The sequence below is a fragment of the Sphaeramia orbicularis genome, chromosome 12 (assembly GCF_902148855.1).
Source record: "Sphaeramia orbicularis chromosome 12, fSphaOr1.1, whole genome shotgun sequence".
Taxonomy (NCBI): Eukaryota; Metazoa; Chordata; class Actinopteri; order Kurtiformes; family Apogonidae; genus Sphaeramia; species Sphaeramia orbicularis.
In genome coordinates this window covers 20116076-20139978 of record NC_043968.1, presented here as the reverse complement: position 1 = coordinate 20139978, position 23903 = coordinate 20116076, and positions in this window count along the sequence as shown.

Below are 23903 nucleotides of genomic sequence, written 5' to 3'. Positions count from 1 at the left end.
TCTAACCTTACAATAATAATGCTGAATTACTTGTGGTACAGAAAATATAAGAGCATTGATTTAGAACTGCAAACATCTGTGTGTCAGTACCCATTTGTTTACTGAGAGGTTATACAATCAAACTCCTTTTTTTAGCAAATGTAAAATAACCACCACGTTGCTGTGTTGTTATCAGTTACAACTGAGTGTAAGGGTGTGAGCATGTTCTAGTGAGTGTATGATTTAGTATAAAATATAAACATGTTGTTCAGGGAGTCTTAAAAATATATCAGTATTTAACCTTCCCACATACAGTGTTCATTCTCTTGTATTTACCATACCACGTTCCAAAGCTTATAACTGAAGAACCACAAGGTTAAAATTAATAAATGGCACCTCACTTGAAATGTAATAACCTTTCAAATGATAAGTGGTATACTGTGGCTAAAATACAACCTGAACTATATCACATTAAACTGAGCTTAAACTGTTTATTTATTTTTTTTTTTATCTATTTATTTAATCTTTTTTTTTTTTTTTTTTTTTTTTTTTTTTTAACAATATATCTCTGTCAACACTATGAAGTCATGAACCAGAACACACTTAGGACTGCCAAAACCACCAGTGCATCAACATTAAGTATCCACGGACTGCAGACTGTGGTTCTCATCCTGTCTTGTTATTATCTGACACTTTGGTCAAAGACCAGCAGAGTGACTCACTACTCCCTCCAGTGGTCACATAAATACCCTAGCCCAGGGGTGTCCAATCCTGGTCCTCGAGATCTACTATCCGGCATGTTTTAGATGTATCCATCTTCCAACACACCTGATTCAAATGATAAGCTTATCATTAAGCTCTGCAGAAGCCTGATAAGGACCGTCAGGTGTAGAGGAAAACATCTAAAACATGCAGGATCGTAGCTCTAGAGGACCAGGATTGGACACCCCTGCCCTAGCCTTTCAATCTGAATAGATTCTGTCCATATCTCTACATAACTTCATAGCTCTTTATTCTAAACACTCTGAGGATTATTTTAGGTTATTTTTTAAATATTTAAAAGTAGAAGTAACGCAGTACATATAACCCCTTTATCAGGAACTATGCACTGGACAACAGCCTATTTAAAATGTTAGTTTCACTAACATACCCTTGGTAAGAATGACAGACAATTCATTTAACTTGTAAAATGCTAAACTGATTTCACTGGCACTTCAGGGGATGAAAATGTCAGAATTGGAAAAGTAGTCATTTTCTTTTGTGAAATATGACAAGAACATGACAAAAAAAAAAATAAGTGCAGCTCTTTCCTCTCAGTCCAAATAATGTAACTAAATAATAATAATGATAATAATGATAGATTTATATAGCACTTTTCTATGAACGCATAGTCAAAGCGCGTACAGAGGATCCATTATTCATTCGCTCTCACATTCTCCCACTGGTGGTGGTAAACTATGTATGTATCCACAACTGCCGTGGGGCAGACTGACGGAAGCGTGGCTGCCAATCTGCGCCTACAGCCCCTCCGGCCTCCACTGAACATTCACACACATTCATACACCAATGTGAGTAGCAGCACTGGAGGCAAGGGGGGTGAGGTGTCTTGCCCAAAGACACAACAGTACATGGACAGAGCGGGATTCGAACCGCCAACCCTTCAGTTATTGGATGACCCGCTCCACCATCTGAGCCATCGCCGCCCCAATACCCCCAATATGCCCCATTAAATACAGATGACCTTGATACTGTTTTATACCATTATAAAAAAGTGAAGCCATTTTTCCAACCTACTGCATCAGGTCAAGACTAGAGTCACGTCCAGGTCACATCTGACAGAATCTGATCAGCAGCTGGCAATGACATATTTTATGCCCCCCCCCCCCCCCCCCCCCCCCCCCATCTGAAAATGTCTGTGATCAGACAAAAATCTGTGTGATATAGATAGGTGTTCTACATCCTGAAAACACAGACGATGGGTAGATCTAAGTCTCATGTCCTTTCAGACCACTTGAATTACAATATGCTGAATGGTAATTATGGAACTTTTTTGCCATGTGATGCTAAAAACACTCAAGCACTGCAGCTTTAATGGGAGATAAGACTTTGATGAAACTGTATACAAAAATGAAAGACCTCCGTCCTGGGAACATTGTGGTCTTCATGTACCACTATCAGTCAAGATTCCATTAGCTGTGGTGTCGGTAACACCAGGGACTGACAGGACAACTACTTTTCCCAGAAACTGTTACAGTACAAGAGCCTTTTGGTTGTTATATAGAGTGATTTTTGAACTGTGGTGTTATGTTCTCAAAGTAATCCCCCAGCACTCTCTTAGCTGGCTTTCTGTATTTGCTTCAAACAAATTTATTAAATGATTCAAAACCCCTGAGCCTGTGTGTAAGGTTGCCGCTGTGGTGGACCTGAGCTGCTCTGGTCCTAAGTGCTCAGTGCAGTTTGACAGATTGCTGTACCAGGGTTCAAGGCCAACTATGGCAAGAGAAGAACTTTACGATACTACTTATTTATGATTTACAACATGTCTCCCCGATTCAGTTTTCTTGTCTTTCAGAGTCAGAATATACAAGTCCACTTTGTCTCCACCCCTTCATCTAACATGCCTCGTCCCTAGGGATGCAGATACCCATCAGCCTGTGCATCCTGACTCTGCAGACCTGAACCTTTACCGACACTAAGATCTAAAATAAAACTGTGTTGATGCAGTGCGCTGTGTGCTGCTCAGTGACTTGAACTGAAGGGTCACTCTAAAGAAACTCATCCAATATTGTACAACATAAAACATTATACACTCAGGTCAAGTGAAGTCTTTTCTGTAAATGGTTCAATGTGTAATTTTTAGTGACATCTAGTGGTGAAGTTGCAGATTGCAGCCAACTAAACAGTGCTATGATTAGGTGGTAATTATACAACTTTATTGCACCTACTACCAACAATGACACTGACTGGTGAAAGCATCAACTATGCCGTTGTACAACCAAGAATATTATAAAGGTGCATTTATGACAAATGTAACAGTAACCTGGATAAACACAGTCATAAATTTGTATCCATTAACACAACTCACATTCCAAATAACTTGGGACACTACATAAACATAACAAATCTCATAAACCCATATTTTATTCACAATAGAACATAGAAAACATACAAATTAGAATAAAATACTGTAAACAAATAAATCTTGTATCAAATGTTTAAATTTAGACATTGTACCATTTCAAGATAGAAATAAGGTAACTTTGGTGACAGCAACATGTCTCCAAAAAGTTGCAATCTGTTTTGATTTACATTTTACACAACATTCTGGCATTTGTGGAATTTCAGTTGTATTAATAGATTCAAATTTCATCTGTTAATTTAACGCAAATTTTCTAGTCATATAACATCTACAAAATCATCATACATAGCTTAAGTTCCCAGACACCAGAGAAAAGTAGAGGTGCTGTTTATAAAAGGTGAGAAAATTGTGATTCAAATTTTGGATTGTGATTTTAACTCAAAAGTTTGTCATCAACTGTCATCTTTTGACCAGATCATCCAGCCCTAGTCCAATTGTATGTGTAGGTAGATAAGTCTACTTACAGAATTGTATTTCAATATTGCAGTTGCATGCAGTCAGCTGAAAAACCATGTCAGGACTGTATGATTAAAAACAGCTTCTTTGATTTATAGAAAATCCAATATGGACTGGGGTCTGTCTGGGTTCAGTTTGTCTGTTCTATCTGTGTGGGTTTCCTCTGGGCTCTTTCAGTTTCTATCTATCGAAAACAGGTAGATGTCGATTATATTTTCCTGTCAGGGTTGACCAAGGTTCTGATGAAGATCTGGAGTTGGTCCCCAGGCATCTTCAATGGAAGCTCACTGTTCTAAATGTGCTAATGCTAATGCTAGGTGCTGTGTGTGTGTGTGTGTGTGTGTTAAGATGGGTAAAATAAAGTACAGAGATGAATTTCAACACAGACAACAAGTGGTGCCAGGCACAACAAACCCCGCCCCTCGTACGTACTGTAGCTTATTTTGGCATCGATCCAGCTGATGTCAGCATATCAATTGCCTCTGTATATGTCACAAGTTTGAAGTAAATTGAAACAAAGTTGATGTTTTTATAGACATTGGAAATTTCCCCCATTAGAAGTAAATGGGGAAAAAAAAAGATTTTAAAAATTCATTAAAAATAAAAACTTTGACCTACTTTTTCCACAATGTAATCACATCTGTTCTGGGTCACTGGCAATTTATAACCCAATTTGGTATGAATTCAACCGATAGGTTTGCAGCTAGAGTGTTAACAAACAAACAAACAAACAAACTGAACCAAAAACAACACCCCTTGCCTTCCCTTCAGGAGGTGGAGTAACAAAATGAATTAACCTTAACTTGATAAAAGTTCCAGAGCCAGCTTTGATGGCATTAGTCCTTTGTCTGAGGATGCCAATAAAAGGAGAATTACATGCTGAAGTTCTCGCCAAAGTCTGAAGTTCAGATCAGTTCTGAATCACTGAATCTGTGATCAATGGACTGAAGTGAGACAAGGAAGACTTATCTGTCAGTTGCAGCACTTGACACAGACTCAAGACATCACAAAAGCTGCCTAAAAAGAGGTTGGAGCTGGAGAACAAGTGATGCTGTTGTCAATCTGGAAACTTCAGTCTGACGTCAATAGCCTTCAAATGAAAAGTGACGACCATGAGAGCAGATCAAGAAGGATTCATCTAAGACTGGGACACATACATGACGGTACATCACCAGCACCACTAACCTCTGTGGCACTTCCAGATTTGTTTTTAGATGTAAAGTGTAAGATAAATAAAATGAATCCTTATTCTTATTATATAGTCTTATTAATCTTATTATTTATCCATCTAAATACTACATGAATAATAGAATAGGTAAACCACACAGCTGGCACACAAGCTTCAGCTACAAACTCATTTTGCAATCATGCTGACTTTTGCATTACAGAAAAGGAAATGCACTGTATAGAAAATATAGAAATAAGACTTCATGATGGTTGACACAGCTGTGTTTCTAAATTATCTGATGCAGTGTGTATATTATCGCAGTGAGGGGCTGGTGGGAATAAAAGATTCAGTCACTGATCTCTGATAATATTTCTTTTGACAGGGAGAGAAATGAAAAGTAAATTTACTCTTGAATATATCTACGCTGATGTTTGTGCATCAGAAGTATTGCAGGGATGTGTGGAAAAAAGGAAGAAAGCAGGAATTACAGATCTGATCATTAATGTTTCTCTGTCACTGTTGGGAGTAACGTGTTACAAAAGTAATACATTACAGCAACAGATTACTTTTTGCTGTAATGCAGTAGTGTAAGGCATTACTAATCTATTTTCAGTAATATTTTACTTGGTACATGTTCAATAATGCTAGCGTTACAACACACTTTTCGCCCATAATTTAATGGTTCAAATGAAAAAACAAGAAAAAAACAGCAAGACGGTGAGACCTGAAGGAATCAAAAATGCATCAGGAAAGTTCTATTTCCTGTTGGTGTTCAGCCAATGGGTGAAGATGGCAGAAGACAGTCCATTGTCCACATGGATGTATGCTCATTACTAACCCTAACGCTGCTTTACAGAAGCTAGCCCTGTGATCAGCAATGACAAGGTAAGCTAATGTTTCTATGACTTTTAGAATTCTTTATCACTAGTGGATTTATCTACCATGTCCCCAGCATCACACCCCCTGTTTGAACATGTTGAAAAAAATGCAAATGTTCCTGCTGGGATTGGAACATTGTAGACCATAGCGTTACTTACTGAGCTATCCATCCACATGTACTTCAGGACGCAAATTTATGCATCCCAAGGCTCTCCTATCGCTTATATGGGGGGGGGGGGGGGGTGTTCTACTGTGCACACGCCATTTATGACAAAAGTCTGTATGTAACTCAAAAGTAATACAGGAGTCATGTGAGTCACGTAAGTTGTTACTTAACTTAGTAATGTCAGGACAGAGGAAATGAATGGACTCATACATGCAGTGCTGAAGGGAGTGGTGGGTTTTACTGAACTGAAAATAAGCGTGAGAAAGAAAACACAAAACCTGAGGGTGGAAACAGAGTCCTTATGGAGAAGGGATCAGAGTGATGAGAGTCCAGAAGAGTCCATGATATTTAGAGGTATGAGGTCTCATGACCTGGCACCGCTCAGCTGCAGAGGAGCCCCTTATATGGGCTTCTGATGGTAAGGTGCTGCTGCAGCTGTTTCCATGTTAAAACACGGGGGGAAAAAAAGACATAATTCATCAGATTTGTGCTTCTATTTCAAATTTAAAAAAAACATCTAAATAAGAGGGCATATGATGTAAAACAGCAGCATTCAAAAAATAATAAAATAAAAATTCTGTCATTGTAGCTTATTTCTTTTTTAAAGTGGTACATCCAAACTTTCTTGGAATTGTTGTTTAAAAGTTCCCTCCTAATCGTTTGGCAATACTAAAATGTTAGTGTTTATTTTTATTGTTAAGTTTACCAGCTTTGCAGCCCTTTATCATACTATAATGCTATATTGACGTTAGTTTGTTGTTACAGGATTTGCCCATGCCATGTTGTAAATCTGCTGCCAGCAGGTAGTAATATCAGTAATCCTCCATATCACCACTCTTGGAAAATGAAAGCTTGAGAATAAATCATAAATGCATCATAAATGTTTGAGGGTGTAATCTATCTAAGAGAATGTGTAAACAGCCAGTATATTTTCATTCATCATCTAAGTTATTCACCACCTTTCTAAGCGATGCTTCGGGCCAACCGCTGTTTTATATCCCACTCATATATGTAAGATTTAGGTGTTCACATACGTCAAGACAATACCAGTGACCATTCAGTCACTAGTAGACTGTAAACTCAGTTCTAAGTTATTGAAACTTGGCTGCATCTGAACTACATTTGAACCCAGTGAAGGTCCTCTCTGAGCAAAAACATGGCTCACAGAAAAATCTCTTTGGTGCCACAAAAGGCAAACTGCTGTAGGCCACAGAGGGCCAATGAGGGATTAGTGTGTGTTTGCTCATGCCTAACACCGTCCTGACCCTCAGTGGACCAGTTCGGGCATGTTTGCTGAGAAATGGACATGTGAACAGGTGAGATCACGCTTGGCTTCATCGATACAGTACAACAAATGATGGCCATAAAAACAGCACTGACCATCAGTTTTTAACTCTATGTAATTTATCTGCTCCCTTTGGAACCTGCACACATGTACTATACATACGGTAACCTGCCTCTTTTCCCTGAACGTTTTCTTTTTCACATACCCACACACACACACACACCTACACACACACACACGCACACACAAATGGAGAAGGTGTCCTTGAACACTGAAAGCCAGAAATAGAGTAGTCAAATCAGACACCAGGCAGCCTGGAGGTAGGAGACAGGAAAGTCGACCAAATTTAAACTTCCTTTTCCAGCCTCAACTGCCCTGGTACGAGAAAGTGAGCTCACCTGGCACAGACACCGCACATATAAGCGAGAAATAAGTAGATATACAGTAATTCAATGTCCGGGAGATGGACCTCTGTACAGGACGGTATCTGGAAATGGGATCAATTTGAACTCACTTTGTGTCGATGCCAAGCTTAACCTTGAATGTTCTCTCCTCAAAATAATGTCCGAGAAACTTTTCTTGGATTCAGCGCAGCCACGTTACAAACCTGGGTTACATACAGTGTTTCTGCAGAATTGTCCCCATAGACCTGTCTTAGAAACACTGTTCATTAAGTAGCCTACCCCATTTTCCCCAGAGAGCCTAAACTGTAATGTGGGTCAGACACATCAAGAACTACTGAAATCAGACTATATTCATTCTGATTATGGATGTTCGTGGTTTCCAGAAGGTAAACTATGATCCTTTGTCCATCACCACTACTAAGACAGCACTGAACAGAATAAAAAAGTTCAGATTCAAAGTGATAAAATACGCAGGGAATTAAAGTCAACTTTATCCTTATGTGTCAGCTTTCATTCATCTTCATTTGTTTCCAACCGTCTTTAACTGACATACCAGTCAGATAACTTACATAATTTGTTGTCAGTCTTTTTATTTAGAAGTTAGTTACAAAAACAGCTATTATTACAATTTGTCCACATTTTGAGAAATACACACAGAGTGAGCAAACCAGAAGTACAACAAAGGAAAGCAAACATAACAAACACATAATTTAACAACCCTATGATGAGGTATTTTGACTAGAAATGAGAAAAATAGGCTTGGTAAGGTTTTGACTTTTGCAGTGTAGGAAACCTCTCAGTCTTGTAATGGAAAAAAAATGTCCTGTCGTGCAATGTCTGAAAAAGTAAAGAAGAAAAATCCAGGATGCAGCCTGAAATTCTGTGGAATTTGCCCCATATCTTGAAACAATGACTGACCACCAGAGTCCAGACCTGAACCCAACTGAGAATCTTTTGAAGAAGGACTTAACACAGTGGTCCAACTCTCCAATTACCAACACGTAATCTTTGCCGCAACTATGTATGGAAATATATCTTGATACATTGCATAAGTTTATTGAAACAATGTCACGTTGAATATGTGCTGTAATTAAAGCTAAAGGAGGTCCAATCAAATAATAGAGTTCTTTTGGCCAAGCTTTGTAAATTAGGCCGCATTTCCACTACATGGAACTGGCTCGACTCGGCTTGGCTCGGCTCAACTTGACTCGGGTACCAGGTCCTATTTCTGGCGACTGCTTCCATTACAGGATACTACAGACTTTACAGTACCTGGATGTCATAGTGATGCGGCACATTACTTCCGTGTCGTCTGCTCAGAGAGTTGCTGATAAACTCGCTCGTTGCGTGTTGTCTCGTCAAGCTCATGCTGAATTCTTACATCTGAACCTCCTCGACAAACCATGGTGTAGTTTTGCGGGCTATCATCATGTGGATTTACCTACCGCTATATTTACGGTAAACTTCCGCATCTGTTTTTTGTAAGACGGCGGGTCCCAGAGACGACTCTCTGACCAGTCAGTGGTCTGCAGTGTTTACATGTCATGTTTTAGTACCTGGTCCCCAATCTTGGAACTTCAGCGGAGGCGATACCAAAAAAGTAGTATTAGATACCAGATTCCAGGTCCTTTTTTGTAATGGAAACGCAAAAAGGCTGAGTTGAGCCAAGCCGATACCACATAATGGAAACGCGGCATTAAAATTCAACTCATAGGGTAGAGTGAATACTGCAGCACACCTAGACTTAACTGATGAATGTCTAGAAAGTACAAAGAAAAATTGAGTCTAACTTTGCAGAGTAGGTTTGAAAATTTTAGGGTTAGGTTAGGGTTAAGTAAAAAAATATAAACTTATTGTAAAGAGACCAAAGTTGTAAAATTGCATGACTTTTCACTTTCACAGCAGGATTAAGTGCCACACTTCATTCAATGAAACTTGTTGGATGGGTAGGGCATGGGTCAACAACTATTAAAATTCAGGGCTGATTCCACTGAATTTCAGGCTGCATCCTGGATTTTTCATCTTATTTGCTTTTTCAGACATTGAATGACAGGACATTTTTATTCAATTACAAAACTGTGAGAGCTTTCCTACTTTGTTCTGTCTTTGTATAAAGCTTTGGGGCTCCTCAGAAAAGCTGTAGAACGCAGACAAAATGTTTATGGATGTCTCCAAAATATGTCTCTGCAGCGAGATTAAAGGAGCACTCCAGCAATTTTACATGTCAAACTCAATTTTGCGACTAGTCAAGCAGCTCGTCTGTCATGATGGTGCTTAAATTGCACTTCAAACGTCTTAGTCACTGTTTATTTGCCGTACATTTTTCTAACTGAAATGTTCGATGGAATAAGTACCGGTTGTGTTAATTTTATTAGCAGGCAGGACAAACACAAGTATTGCACCTATTGACTCACTGTCAGCCAGCTCCATAATTAGCTGATAGATGTGCTTTGACAGACAAATTAGTGTGGTGTTCGTGTTGATAGAGTTGTGTTTTGTTGGCGCTGACAGAGTACTGTCCGTGTGTCAGTGTGGCTCCCAGCATGCTCTTCGCGTCACACTGAAGCTGATTGCGGGCTGTCAGGTCTGCTTGTGTCTGTCTGCCTCCGTCTCTTCCTGCACATCTCCCGTTCTCTCTTGCTGAGCCGTCACCTCCACTAATGTCTCTTTCCGTGACAGCGCCGCCCCTCGCCGCCGCCTCTGCCGCCGTCCTCTTCTTCGCTCTCCCCTTCCCCGTCTCCCTGCTCCTCCCTCACTCGCATTCACATTCAATAAACCTCCTCCTCATCAGCCAAACAATCAATAAAGTCAGTCGGTCTTGACAAATTCATTTGTTAGTAAATGGTGTGCAGCCTCGGGGTTCAATCTCTCCAATGAGCAGATTATCGCTCTCGTTCTGCTTTTCCTGAATCTGGATGGGGCTCCTCTGTGGTTCTGCTTTGGGACCGTGAGCCCTCTTTGGAATTTGCATTGACATTCAAAGTTCAGTAGCACAAAAACATCTGATAAATATTCAGTACTCCAGAGCTGTTCGATATAAATAAGGAGTTGCTTGTGTCTCAGGACAGCCAGATGATGATTAAACGGCCACTCATTGACCTGACAAGGTGATCAATCACCAAACAAGACGCATGTAAAATCCAAGTATTCATGACATGTGGCTTATAAATAATGAGGCTGTAGGAGATTTAACAGTCTGTAGTATAAACTCAACTACTTAAGGGCATTGGCATTGATTCTTGGGATTTCCAGCTGTGGGTTGTGAAGGTTGTTGAGTTCACATATGACTTCACCAGAACTTGATATTGATGTGGTATAGTTTTGTGTGCAAGCATTCATCAGTGGAAATGGAACACCTTTTTAGTACTCCAGTACATATTTTAGCTTCTTTTTGGTTTTTAATGTCACTTTTTTTAGAAGTCTATAGATGGTGTAACAAAAAAAGTGGGCCTAGACACTATGATTCATTCCTGCTGATGCCTTGAGTTCACATTCTGGTCATGTGTTTACTTTTTGGAACCAGTAAGCAATCATATTTGGACAAGAGGACAGAGCTGTGGAAGCGTGAGAGCTGATGGGTGAATTAACACATCAACAGTCACAGTCTTTCTGTCGTAGCCTTGTGTATTTTAGTCAATCAGGAATCAGTCACACGTCTTAATAGCAATCAACCTGTCAATCTTTGCTCTGACTCAACTGTCTAGCATTTCACTTTAAAGGTGGCTTGTTTATTAGTCTGGCTCTCTGGAAATACTCTGCTGCAATAAGGTGGAATATTTCCATCATGCAGTGGTAGGACCGTCAGTCTCCCTCCTTCCTCTGTACATCAACACTTTGAGCTCCTCCCTCACTATGTGACAGAACAACAACCTCCTGGCTGCAACCACACCCTGAAAATGACAGGTTTTAACAATGGCACACTTTTTACGAGCTGTTTCCTTTTGTAGGGATTTAGTCGGTTTAATACCACTTTGTACTTCTTCATGTCCACATGTTCCACCAGAATTGTTCCAGGCAGAATCCCATGATCAGCTCCCTCGAAGAACTAGCCAAACACTGCAATTAATTTTTACCCCAACTGCAAAATGAAGGATGTAGGGTGGCAGACTTATGTGCAGCACTGGCATAGCTCTAATGAAGTGTGGATATATGTCTGACTATGTGAAACTAGAATTTATATTGAAGTGGAAAGGACCTCAGCTCCGAAATGAAGACAATGTAGAGGTACTGTATCTTAAGCCTTTAAGACGTATCTGCACTACCAGTCAAAAGTTTGGACACACCTGGTTTTTCTTTATTTTCATGACTCTTTACATTGTAGATTCTCACTGAAGGCATCAAAACTGAATGAACACATATGGAATTATGTAGTTAAAAAAAGTGTGACATAACTCAAAGCATGTTTTATATTTGAGATTCTTCAGAATAGCCACCCTTTGCTTTTATTACTGCTTTGCACATTCTTGGCATTCTCTTGATGAGCTTCATGAGGTAGTCACCTGAAATGTTTTCCAAAAGTCTTGTAGGAGTTCCCAGTGATGCTGAGCGCTTGTTGGCCATCTGTGGTCCATCTCATGTCATTTAAATAAGAAGGTGTGTCCAAACTTTGGACTGGTAGTGTATTTTTATGATGACTTCCAAAAAAAATTTTCTCAACCTTTCCTGAGTGATTTATCACAGTTTAATATAATATTGTCCTTTGTATTTTGTATATTTGAGTGAAATTCAGGTGTTTTTCCTATATATAATTTACTGACCATAGGCCCATAGATATTTAGAAAAGCTCAGAGTAAATTCAAAGGTTATTATATCACTTATATTTCATTAAGTGAACATAAAAACAAGTGTTTACATCTACTGTCATTTGTCAAACTACACAGATATCATGTTACAAAAACTGACAGTCAATAGGTTTACATGACACTAAAAAAGGGAATTATGGTATTAGTCTGACTAAAAATGGACTTTAAAAGTACATGCAAACATGTTAGCTCGACTGAAATGACAGTTTTAGCAGTCGGACAAACACAACCAGATAATGTGATTGAAAGTTGATCTACTCTTGCATGTTTACAGATCAGTCAGACTAGTTCAAGATAAGGTGTTCTGCACATGTGCTAGAGCTCTGCACTGAATCCAGACCTGAAAGTCAAACAACATCTGAGTTGCTAACTTGCTATTAACTATTGTTGTGGTCTGTGACGGCGTAGGTTAACAAGCTGAAAGCGTGCTTATCACTCCCTGTCATAGCAGAGCCGAAATGATTTCAACCATAAATTGATTTCACTCCCATGCATGTAGACTGGGACAAAGACAGTAATCCAATTATACAGTACAGTCAAGCAACAACACAGTCATTTTTTCCATCACATAAATAATCTGGTCCGTCTTTAAATATTTATTGGAGTTTCTGTTTACTTAATAAAACCTGTTTTTCTTTACAGCTCAGCTGTAGTTGTGGTTTACAGATTCCACTGACAAGATTCACCAGAGTAGACAAGAGTCACTAAGCCGGTGTTTGATCACCTCTAACCCCTCAGGCTCCTGTTGTTGATACTGCCTTGTGCAAATATTCTTACTTCCGGCTAGGGCTGGGCGATAAATCAATAACGATATATAATCGCAATATAACTTTTCCTCGATAGAAATATGAGACATGCTCGATAGAAATTTCAACGTACATTTCCATGTTTTCAATCAGTCAATCAAATTTTATTTATATAGCGCCAAATCATAACAAAAGTTATCTCATGACACTTTACGTATCGAGGTGGTCAAAACCAGACTCTACGCCTATTTACAGAAACCCAACAGAATCCTCCAGGAGCAAACACTAGTAACTGGTGACAGTGGCGAGGAAAAACTTCCTATTAACAGGCAGAAACCTTAAGCAGACCCTGACTCCTGGAGGATGGCTGTCTGCCTTGACCAGTTGGGGTTTTGACAGACAGTAAGAGCAGCCAATCAAAATTAAGGACCGCCGTACTGGACCAGTCACGCTAGGCAAGGCAAGGCAAGGCAGATTTATTTATATAGCATAATTCATACACAGGGCAATTCATAGTCCTTTACAAAAACGGAAAAGAGACAGGTTAAAAACACACAATTACAATTAAAACATAATCAATAAAACATAAATAATAATCAATTAAAACAAAGTAAAAGATAAGAGTGCAGATAGAACCCTTTCAGTTGTTCTATGCACAGCTGAACAGAACTGCTTTCAGCCTGGACTCAAACATTGTCACAGTAGAGGCCTGTCTCACGTCATCAGGAAGACTGTTCCAGAGTTCAGCTGCAAAGAGCTGATACGCACCTTCACCGTGTTTAGTCCTGACTCGGCACCAGCAGAAGACCAGTCCCTGAGGTTCTCAGTGTCTGAGATGGTTCATATGGGACCAACATGTCACAGATGTACTTTGGTGCCAGACCATGGGGAGACTTATAAACGAGCAGAGCTGTTTTAAAGTCTATTCTCTGAGCCACAGGAAGCCAGTGCAGAGACCTGAGCACAGCACTAATGTGGTCGTACTTCCTGGTTCTAGTCAGGACTTGAGCAGCAGCGTTCTGGATGTAATGCAGATAGGCTAGAGCCATGTCAAGTTAGGCTGACACACACAGCACAGGTGTAAGAGCCAGCTGCAGCACACACACTAATGTTTGGGCAGCAGCAGGAAAAACTGAGTGTTCCCTTGGGAGAAAAATTGACCAAGAAATCGGGCGACTGGATTACTGAAAAGTAGAGTGCGAACCGCTTTGGTTCCAGCATACAACAGAGGCATAGAAGCCAGGAGTCGGACGGTCAAAGCATGTTGTTTCACTTTCAGTTTACGATGAGGATTTTTTCCTACCTCTGGCTCCAAAAGAACAGTATGGAGATGCTCCAACAGACTCAAAAGACCAGTTCAGAACCCAGTGAGTGACATCACAGTTTTATTCACTGATTATATACATGTCATGGTTTTACTACTTGCAAAGGTGTCTGTATCTGTTTGTCTGAGCCCATGAGTAAAAAATATCCAATCCAACTTTATTTGTAAAGCACTTTAAAACAACCACAGTGGACCAAAGTGTTGTACAGAAAAAGTAAATAAAAACCAAAATAACAGAGTAAAATACAAGAATAGATTAAAAGACATAGAAGTGTAAAAATAAAATTAAAAATGTAAAAATTAAAAAAATACAACAAAATACAGAAGATTAGAAAAAGCCTAAATAAAAGATATAATATAACATGGATAATATACAGTACATGTTAACCTGAAAATTTGACAAAAGGCAGGTCTCAACCATATCTCAGTCCTCCGTGAAGATGATCCATATGTTTCCAGGATTCATCACCATTTTTGACATGACAGCTATTGCGCTGAAGGCAGCTATTGTTATGACTTTATACAGTGAACAAACCAATGCACAGCAGCAAAACAGGAAACTCATTTGGAAACTAATAATACTCTTCAATTCGGAGACTCAGTAAAAACGAGTCTATGACATTGTGTTTCAGAAAGACACCAGTGGATTATTTTGCCGCCGCAAAAGGGGTCATGAGATAAGAGTCAGGCCGGAGACGGTGGGAATTAAAAGTGACCGGCCAAAGGAGTGTAACTCTGCAGAGTGTCACATCAGTTCATGCAGCTTCTTATGGATGCTTGGCTTGTTGGCCTGTGAGTTCACTATTTATTTATTTATTTATTTTTTGCCTCTTTTTAAAACACAGTCTCGTACACACTTGTATTGGTGCTCTGTAAACCAGTACAAGCCACGTGAGGAACAAAGGAAGCAGTCTTGTGCTGATTACAGCCCAAATCCCATTGCACATTTTGCACAGTATGTGGGTGGATAATAGCCTGTATGTGTATTGTTAGGGGGTAGGGCAGCAAGAAGAACAGCTTGCCAATACCATCTAAGCATTGTTTGGAAAATTGTGTGTGAAAATGCAACTGTGAGAACTGTTCCTGCCATCCTTTCACCTCATATTTTACATTATCCATTGCATTATTATTGCTGTAAAATGACATAACTTTTCAAAAACAGCAGATGTTGTATCTGTATTACAAACTAAAAAGTTAAGCATCCTTATTATTCTTGCCATGGAGCTGCTGTAAAATGCACAGCCCTGGTGTTTTATTGGTTTGGATGTTGGTGGCAATGTGGTCATTACATCATGGTGATGTGGTAGGACGTTGTGTTTTGGCTGCCACGGCCGTTTATATCACCGACCGGGCTTTAATCCAGGACATCCCAGACAACTGCACCATTTATTCCTGCTGATATATATTCACACACACAAAGAAATACACACACTGAAACACATCATCTTACAAACCCACACAAGTGCCAGTACATATTGAAGATGTACACAATCTAACACTGAAACGCACATTAATTGAGAGTGACGGGCATAAAAATATTTTCCATTTGCAGTGTGGTGCTGATCTTGACTTGCATGGCCAGATAAATAAATGTCTCACAGTTTCTTCTTTTTTTCCCACTTTCTATGGTTGTAGCAGCAAAACATAGCAATAAGGGCTGGATAATAAAGCAGCAGAGTGGAAGGTACAGAACAAAAGACGATGAGTTAGAGTGGGAGTGATGAAGGAAAACAAGCTCACAACTGAATTCCACACCATGTGAGGTCAATTTTAGTTTGACAGGTTAATTCTGATATAATCAATTTTAATAAAAATAATTGACCCTTGACTGAAAATCTTGCAGTAAAAACTATTTCACTGCAAAGAATCTGGCAAGTGCCTTTGAGCAAGACAAAGAGACCCTAACAGCTACAGGGTTTTTTTCAGCTGGCCCTCATCTCTGACCTTTCTGAAGCGACGGGGTAACAGAACAGAGAATTTCTCTTTCGAGGGTTAATTGAATGTCACTAAGTGCGGAGTAAAAATGACTTTGAAGCTTGACCGTAACCATCACAGGCTGTGCTCAATATACAGTATTGTATCAGTTCTAACCGTACTGGACCTAATGTTAAAGGTATTAGGTGCTACAGCAAAGTGATTAGTTCTATGATCAGGATGTCTTTCAGGTTAGATTACTAATTCTAAATGAAATCCCCAGTAACCTGGAGAGAAGGAGCTGCCTGACTTTACGTAACCACACAGCATGTCTGATTAACACCTTTTACATTTCGTCATTTGATCAACGGCCTTTTAGATTTTTAGATGTTTTTTTTTTTATTTTTATCATTTAAGGCTGATATTAACTCCAGTCCATACTCAGATATAGAAGGTGGCAGTAATAATAATGCACTTTAACACTCAATACCATCTGCTCTTTAATGGAAAAAATAAGAAAAGTTACTGTAGAAACACGGTGACATAACACGATAAAAGGTGACCCACTCCATCTGCACGTATAAACAGCACATTCTAAGGCAGGGGTGTCCAAACTTTTTTTTAAAGAGGGCCAGATCTGATAATGTGGAGATTGACAGGGGCCAGTGGTCCCTTCAGACGTTTTTTAAACAGTAAAAATTACATATAAAAGCGATAATTTTAAAAAGAACTTTATTTTCATTGTCAAAATATCATTTTTTTAAATGGCAATGTAACCAAATCTAAGCCACTCAGGTGTGAACAAATTAAAAAAAAAAACAAAACATTTCTGCCTTCCTTTCACATCTGGAGTCAGATAACATAGAACAAACTGTGTGGAGTATTTTAAACGTCCAAGAAGTTGATAAAAATCTTAACCCCACATTCATTTTAAACATGACTTATGTGAGTAATCATTACTCATATATTACTCAGTAATGCAAAGTCTGTTAACATTTCAGATGAAAACATATGACTCTTACTCTTGTCTTTCACAAAATCATTCAGAAAGTAATATTTGTGTCACATCTACAAGTACATAACACCAGCAGTTATAGGCAACTAACCTGGCAACTTGGTAGCCTGCCTTGGTGGCGAATTCACTGAACTCACAGGTTCACATGCAGAGTCACTGTTGTGAGTTTAAAGCAGCTTGAATTTGCTTCACTTTTTCGGAACGCTCACTCCCTGCTAGCTTGTCGTATGCGTTAGCATGTTTTGTCTGCTAGTGTCTCTTTACGTTGAATTCCTTAAACAAGGCAACAGTCTCTTGACAAATTAGGCAAACACAATCACCTCGATTTTCAGTGAAAAAAATTTGTAATTCCCGTCTCTCCTGGAAGCGGCGGCCCTCACTGTCAACTTTCGTTTTTTTATTTACAGGCGCCATGGTTAGAAATTAGTGAAAAGGGTTCACGGCAGGGTCACAGAGCAGATAGAGTTAGAGTGGTGCTGCCACCATGAGGTGAAAGGAGAAACTGCATTTTGAACCTTTTATGATTCATGTGCTCGGTTCAACAGTCCAAGTGGGCCATAAATAATATAATATAAAACCAAAGCTGTGGGCCGTATAAAATCTGACCGCGGGCCGTGATTGGCCCCTGGGCCGGACTTTGGACATGCCTGTTCTAAGGCATGGGAATTGGAAGTTTTGAGGGTCAAATACAAGATTAATTGGATTATGGTGAATTTTCTTTACTAATTTATATCATTGGTATATATTAGTGGTTTCCAGCCTTTTTTGGCCCGTGACCCCATTTTAACATCACAAATTTCTGGCAACCTCAGACATTCAAAATAGAAAGTTTTTTTTTTTTTTTTTTTTGCTAAAATTAATTTGTTTTAATCATGCAATAGTTTGCCACATTATGTTGCAAATAAACGTTAATTTTAGATGACATTTAGTCTATATAATGTATATTATTATGGATGGAGGCAGAAAAACCATGTGCAGATTACTACACAAAGTGAGAATTTTATTTTCTTTGGTCAGGATATGTACAGTCAGTCCAGCTTGGATTTACAAGACTGACAATTAATACTGAACAAACAAGAACTGAAACTATGAATTATGAAAGAGCTGCAGCATCTGAAACTGACCACAATGAACATTTGAAAGATAAACAGTACCAGAGTGCTTCAGTTTCAGCTTCAGAGTTTGTCATGTCTTGTACATATTGGGATTGTCTCTCTCAACTCACCAAATCATTTTTATCAGTAAGTTGTTTTTTTTTTAATTACTAGAAGTTTCAGGTGACCCCACGAGGGGTCCCGACCCCAGTGTTGAAAAACACTGGTATATAGTGTAAATGCAAAATGAAAATGAAAACATAAATTCAGGCAACAGGCAGTGGAATATATAGTGCATTCAGATATTCTCTTGTATCCTAACAGTTCTAACATGTCTAAACCACGACTATGAAAAGTGTATACATGGGTATTCTTATTAATTTAGTACAAACAAGCAGCATATGGACATTTCTAAGGTCTAATCTACAGCCCCTTACATATAGCTGAAAGCTGACTTGAAAAACTCCACAGCTGGAGTAACTTCTTCAACTTGTTGTGTCTGTCATGTAATGTGTTGCCACTTAAGCACAATGTAAGTTTATACACATTTAGTTTAATATCAACCAGCAATTTTCAGCACTTTATTGTTCCAGACTAGTCCCATATACTGTTATTTTCCGATCTCAGTCACTGCAGGTGTGTGTATCGCATTTTCAATGAAACTGTCATGTGTCGGAACTTAAAAGCACCAGAGGAAGTTAATGATTACACAGTTAGAACTCTGCTAAATATTGAATGGAAATCCACTGAAACACTGCAAAGTTTTATTTTAATATTAGAACTGAAATATGTTGTAGAAATGCACTATGCCAGTGGTTCCCAACCTTTTTTGTCTTGTGACCCCATTTTAACATCACAAATTTCTGGCGACCCCAGACATTCAAAACGGAGACTTTTTTTTTTTTTTTTTTTTTTGCTAAAATTAATTTGTTTTTGATCATGTAATGGTTTGCTCTACTATGTTGCAAATAAACGTTAATTTTAGACAACATTTAGGCTATATAGTGTGTATTATCATGGACGGAGGCAGAAAAGCCAGGTGTAGATTACTGCACAAAGTGAGAATTTTATTTTCTTTGGTCAGGATATGTACAGTCAGTCCAGTTTGGATTTACAAGGCTGACAATTAATACTGAACAAACAAGAACTCAACTTATGAAAGAGCTGCAGCATCTGAAACCGACCACAATAAACATTTGACAGATAAACAGTACCAGAGTGCTTCAGTTTCAGCTTCACAGTTTGTCTTTTATAGATTGGGATTGTTTCTCTCAACTCAACATATATTTTTTATTAGCAATTTTTATTTATTTTTATATCAATTACTAGAAACTTCAGGCGACCCCAAGGTTGAAAAACACTGCACTATGCTGTACTTTTATATCACAAATGGGTAGAGATCAAGACAAGGCTTTGTACTCGGTACCATTTCTACTTGTTAAACAGAGGAAATTAGACATAAAGGCTTTACTCTATTACAAACCTCATTCTAATAAAGGCCTTGTACTTTCTGCAGCTGTGCAGTATTTGGGGAAACACTTCAACCCTCAAACAAAAAAAAAAAATTAAATTGTAAGAGCCAAAGCATAATGGCTAATAGGAATTAATGTTTATAAATTTATTTGTGTGAAGTTGCAAATTTCTGATTTTCTTTGTTGCAATTTAATGCACCATCACTGCATATGTGTGTCTTTTGACCTCTCTGCTGTAAGAAAAAGAGAGCTTACGGAGCTTGTGAGTATATTGTTTTTTCTACCGTCTGACATGATGTAAATGAGCCTTTTTTGTTTTAATAAATTTTTGGAACGGATTACAGTCTTGTCATACGCGTCAGAATACAACTCATATGTGATTTTTTTGGAAACGAACGGAAGATCACTACAAAAAGGTTTCATGTTTTTACTCGATAAGTGCATAAATCTACACCTATGTTGTCCGTAGGCCAAATACAATCATTCTCATTTCATGTGATTCTACTCTGATGAAAGCATAGTGTAGAATAATAAGAATATGATGCATCACTTTAAAACACAATGGCTGTGGTCAAGGCTGTCGCCTGAGGCATAAAAAAGAATAGAAGTAAAGAGGGAAGTGAGGGCAGGAAGACTGTCATATATGAGCTTTTACCTATCTCCGCTGCTTATTTTCAAATATCCTCGGATAAGTGACTGTGATAAAGTACATGCATGCACAAGCACTCACATATTAAGACCGATGTATTATGCAGACACACAGACTGACATATGAAAGAAGGAAAAACAGTACAGCTGTATGCATGTGTGTTATTATTATGCAAAAATGATATCGCAGTCTTTCAACTGTTAACAGCTTTTCGTGATATAACACATGTATACTCTCACCTCTAATTTCCTTTGTACGCTTAAAGAACATGAAAAAATTGCATAGAAATAAATGTCAGTACATATACGGATACATAATATGCAAATTTGGCTTTTGTTATTTAAAGTGGTTCTGTTATTCCTTTGTGTATTGAATCGAGGTAGTTTAGTTTAGTTTGAATATGCTACACAACAAAGTATTCCTACTTAGTCTTTATAAATGAAACAGATTATAAGAAAAAAAACAAAGACCTGTACATATACGTGAAAATGAAGTGTGACTTAATTAGCACTTTCGAAAAGGAGTGGGAGGAAGTTTCACTGATTTAATCCCACCCCTTCTCCATAAAACAGTCTATCGTTTAGCTTCCTATCAGCATAATATGAAAAATCAAATCCCTTGGATCAGTTAACCTCATTTATCATCTTCACATACACACACATACATACACACCTACACTGATATACCAGAAAAGTAAAAAATAAATAAAGATATACATACATCTTTGAAGGAAACACAAAACGAATACACAATAAAGTAAACAATAAGACAAAGTGAACAACAGCAATCAAATAAAACATACACAAATCAAACACACACACACAAAAAAACAACACCTTCAATTGTATATGTAACTAGATGTAGAAGATATTGAATGAAATACGGAGGCAGGTCGTAATTTCCATCTTAATGCAGTGTTTCTCAAACTGTAGGGCTTGACGATTGGGGGGGCGAGATCGCTCCTGGGTGTAACATTTTTGAGATGGTGTTTTTGGGTTTTTTTTCTTGTGCCTTTTTTTTTTATTTCCAGGGAGGTATTCACAGAAGCCTTTTTTGGCTTCGATCCTCTCCTGCACAATGATGTTACTTATTTGAATGTTGTTTTTTAATTTTTCTCTTGCTTTCTCTTGCTTGCTTATCTGTTGTATATGTTTATCTGTTTTATCTATTTATCTGATTTTGTTTTTTTTTTTTCTTTTTTGTTTGTTTGTTTGTTTGTTTTTGTCATGTCTATACTTTTTATTGCTTCCGCTGTAATGCTTTTAATGCTTTATGTAAAGCACTTTCAATTGTCTTGTACATGAAATGTGCTTTATAAATAAACCTGCCTTGCCTTGCCTGCCTTGCTGTTTTACAATGTGCAAAAAAAAAAAAAAAAAAAAAAATCCACTGCCATGGTGATCTGGCATGTAGTGGCATCTAGTTTGTTTTCTGAATTATTTGAGAATTGTGATAATTTTGTACTTTATGAATTATTTAAACTTTATGATCATATTTATTTGTTAACAGGTCAAACTGCCACAATACACATACTGCCTCCTGTGGTTAATAGTTGTAAAGTTTTTTTTGAATATCAATATTCTAACTATCCCCTTAAGTTGTGAAATTCCAATTCAGCCACTACTATAAATAACACCACGGAGGCAGAAGGCAGCACTGAGAGTTGAGAGTTTGGAGAATGAATGTCTCTGCCACAGCATCACCTCGTCCCTGGGGATGGACCGTCGTTAGGTTGTTGTGACCCTGTTTGGTCCCCTGGGCTCACTGACTGCTGGGCATTAGTCCAGGATGGGCTTGCAGTTTTCACCTTGTTCTGGGTGGTTTTGAAGGGATGGGAGGACGGGTGGAGGAAGGTCTGTCAGTTATTTAATCTCTGCTACTTTTTTCCCTTCTCCCTGTCTCACCCTCATCTCTTTATTTCTTTTCAGCACATTGTAACTTAGACGTCTGCAGCAACTTGGGTTGTAGAAAACCTACTATTTGACACCAGATTTTCCAGACAGATAGGAGGGTTAAACACATGACTGACAGCAGTAATTACCAGTCGCTGATCCGATTCTATCAGATGTGACCAGGATGTAACTCTACTGCTTAAGTCCATGTCTCGACACAGAAGCTTGGAAAAGTAAGCACACATTTCAGTAACAGCATGAAAATAATGAATATATATATATACAGGGTGTCCCAAAAAATTTGACATCATTTCACCACCTAATAATTTGTTTAAAATTTGTTTGTTCTTTTTGGTCAAAAAAGTGTGATCATTTTTATTGCTTTTCTTTCAGGAATAGACTTGTTTATGTTTACGTTTATGTTTATGCATTTGGCAGACGCTTTTTTCCAAAGCGACTTACAGGGGAAAACCAATCAAATCACTCAATCAATCAAATTTTATTTATATAGCGTCAGATCACAACAAAAAAGTTATCTCATGACACTTTATATATAGAGTTGGTCAAAACCAGACTCTAAGCCAATTTACAGAAACCCAACAGAATCCTCCAGGAGCAAACACTTGTGACTGGTGACAGTGGCAAGGAAAAACTTCCCTTTAACAGCAGAAACCTGGAGCAGACCCAGACTACTGGAGGATGGCCGTCTGCCTTGACCATTTGGAGTTAAAGAGAGAGGGTAAAGAAAGAGAAAAAGAGAGGGCGATAGAGATAGAGATAGAGACTGGGGGAGAGGGGTAGAAGGGGCGAGTAGGGGGAGACACATGGAGGCAGTTGAGGATAAGTGAGTGATGATGATGAAGGCAGGAGAGAGGCAGGACCACCGCAGCAGGTCCAGAGATGATCCTGGGAAAATCTGTGATAATCCTGGGAAAAACCTTATTAAAATATTTAAAATGGAATGTCTGACAGTGCTAGGACAGGAGGTGCTCTCAGAAGAGCTGGGTCTTCAGGAGCTTCTTGAAGATAGGCAGGGACGCCTCTGTTCTCGTAGTACTTGGTAGAGCGTTCCACCAACATGGAATGACCCATGAAAAGAGCCTGGATTGTCTTGTACAAGATCTGGGGACCACCAGACAACATTCCCCAGACGAGCAGAGTGGTCGTGCGGCAACATAAGCTTGCCATTTACTGCAACAGAAAAGGTGTTCTGTGTACTGAAGTACGCCCAAACTCAGTCAAATGTGAATGCGCAACCTGAATTTGTTAGAAAATTTCATAAACAAGCGCCAACAGGAAAACAGATAAGAAGTTTCAGGAGGAAGGCTGTTTGTGTCAGAAAAAAGGATCTGTTTCAGTAGACAGTCCGATACGGGCATCTCAAATGATGTCAATTTTTTTTAGGGCACCCTGTATAATGAATAAAATTGTGTTAAAGGGGACATATTGTGCCCATTTTCAACAAGTTCACATCTCACATCGTCTCTGCGTGTGCTAAATTTCACAGATTATTCCCTGT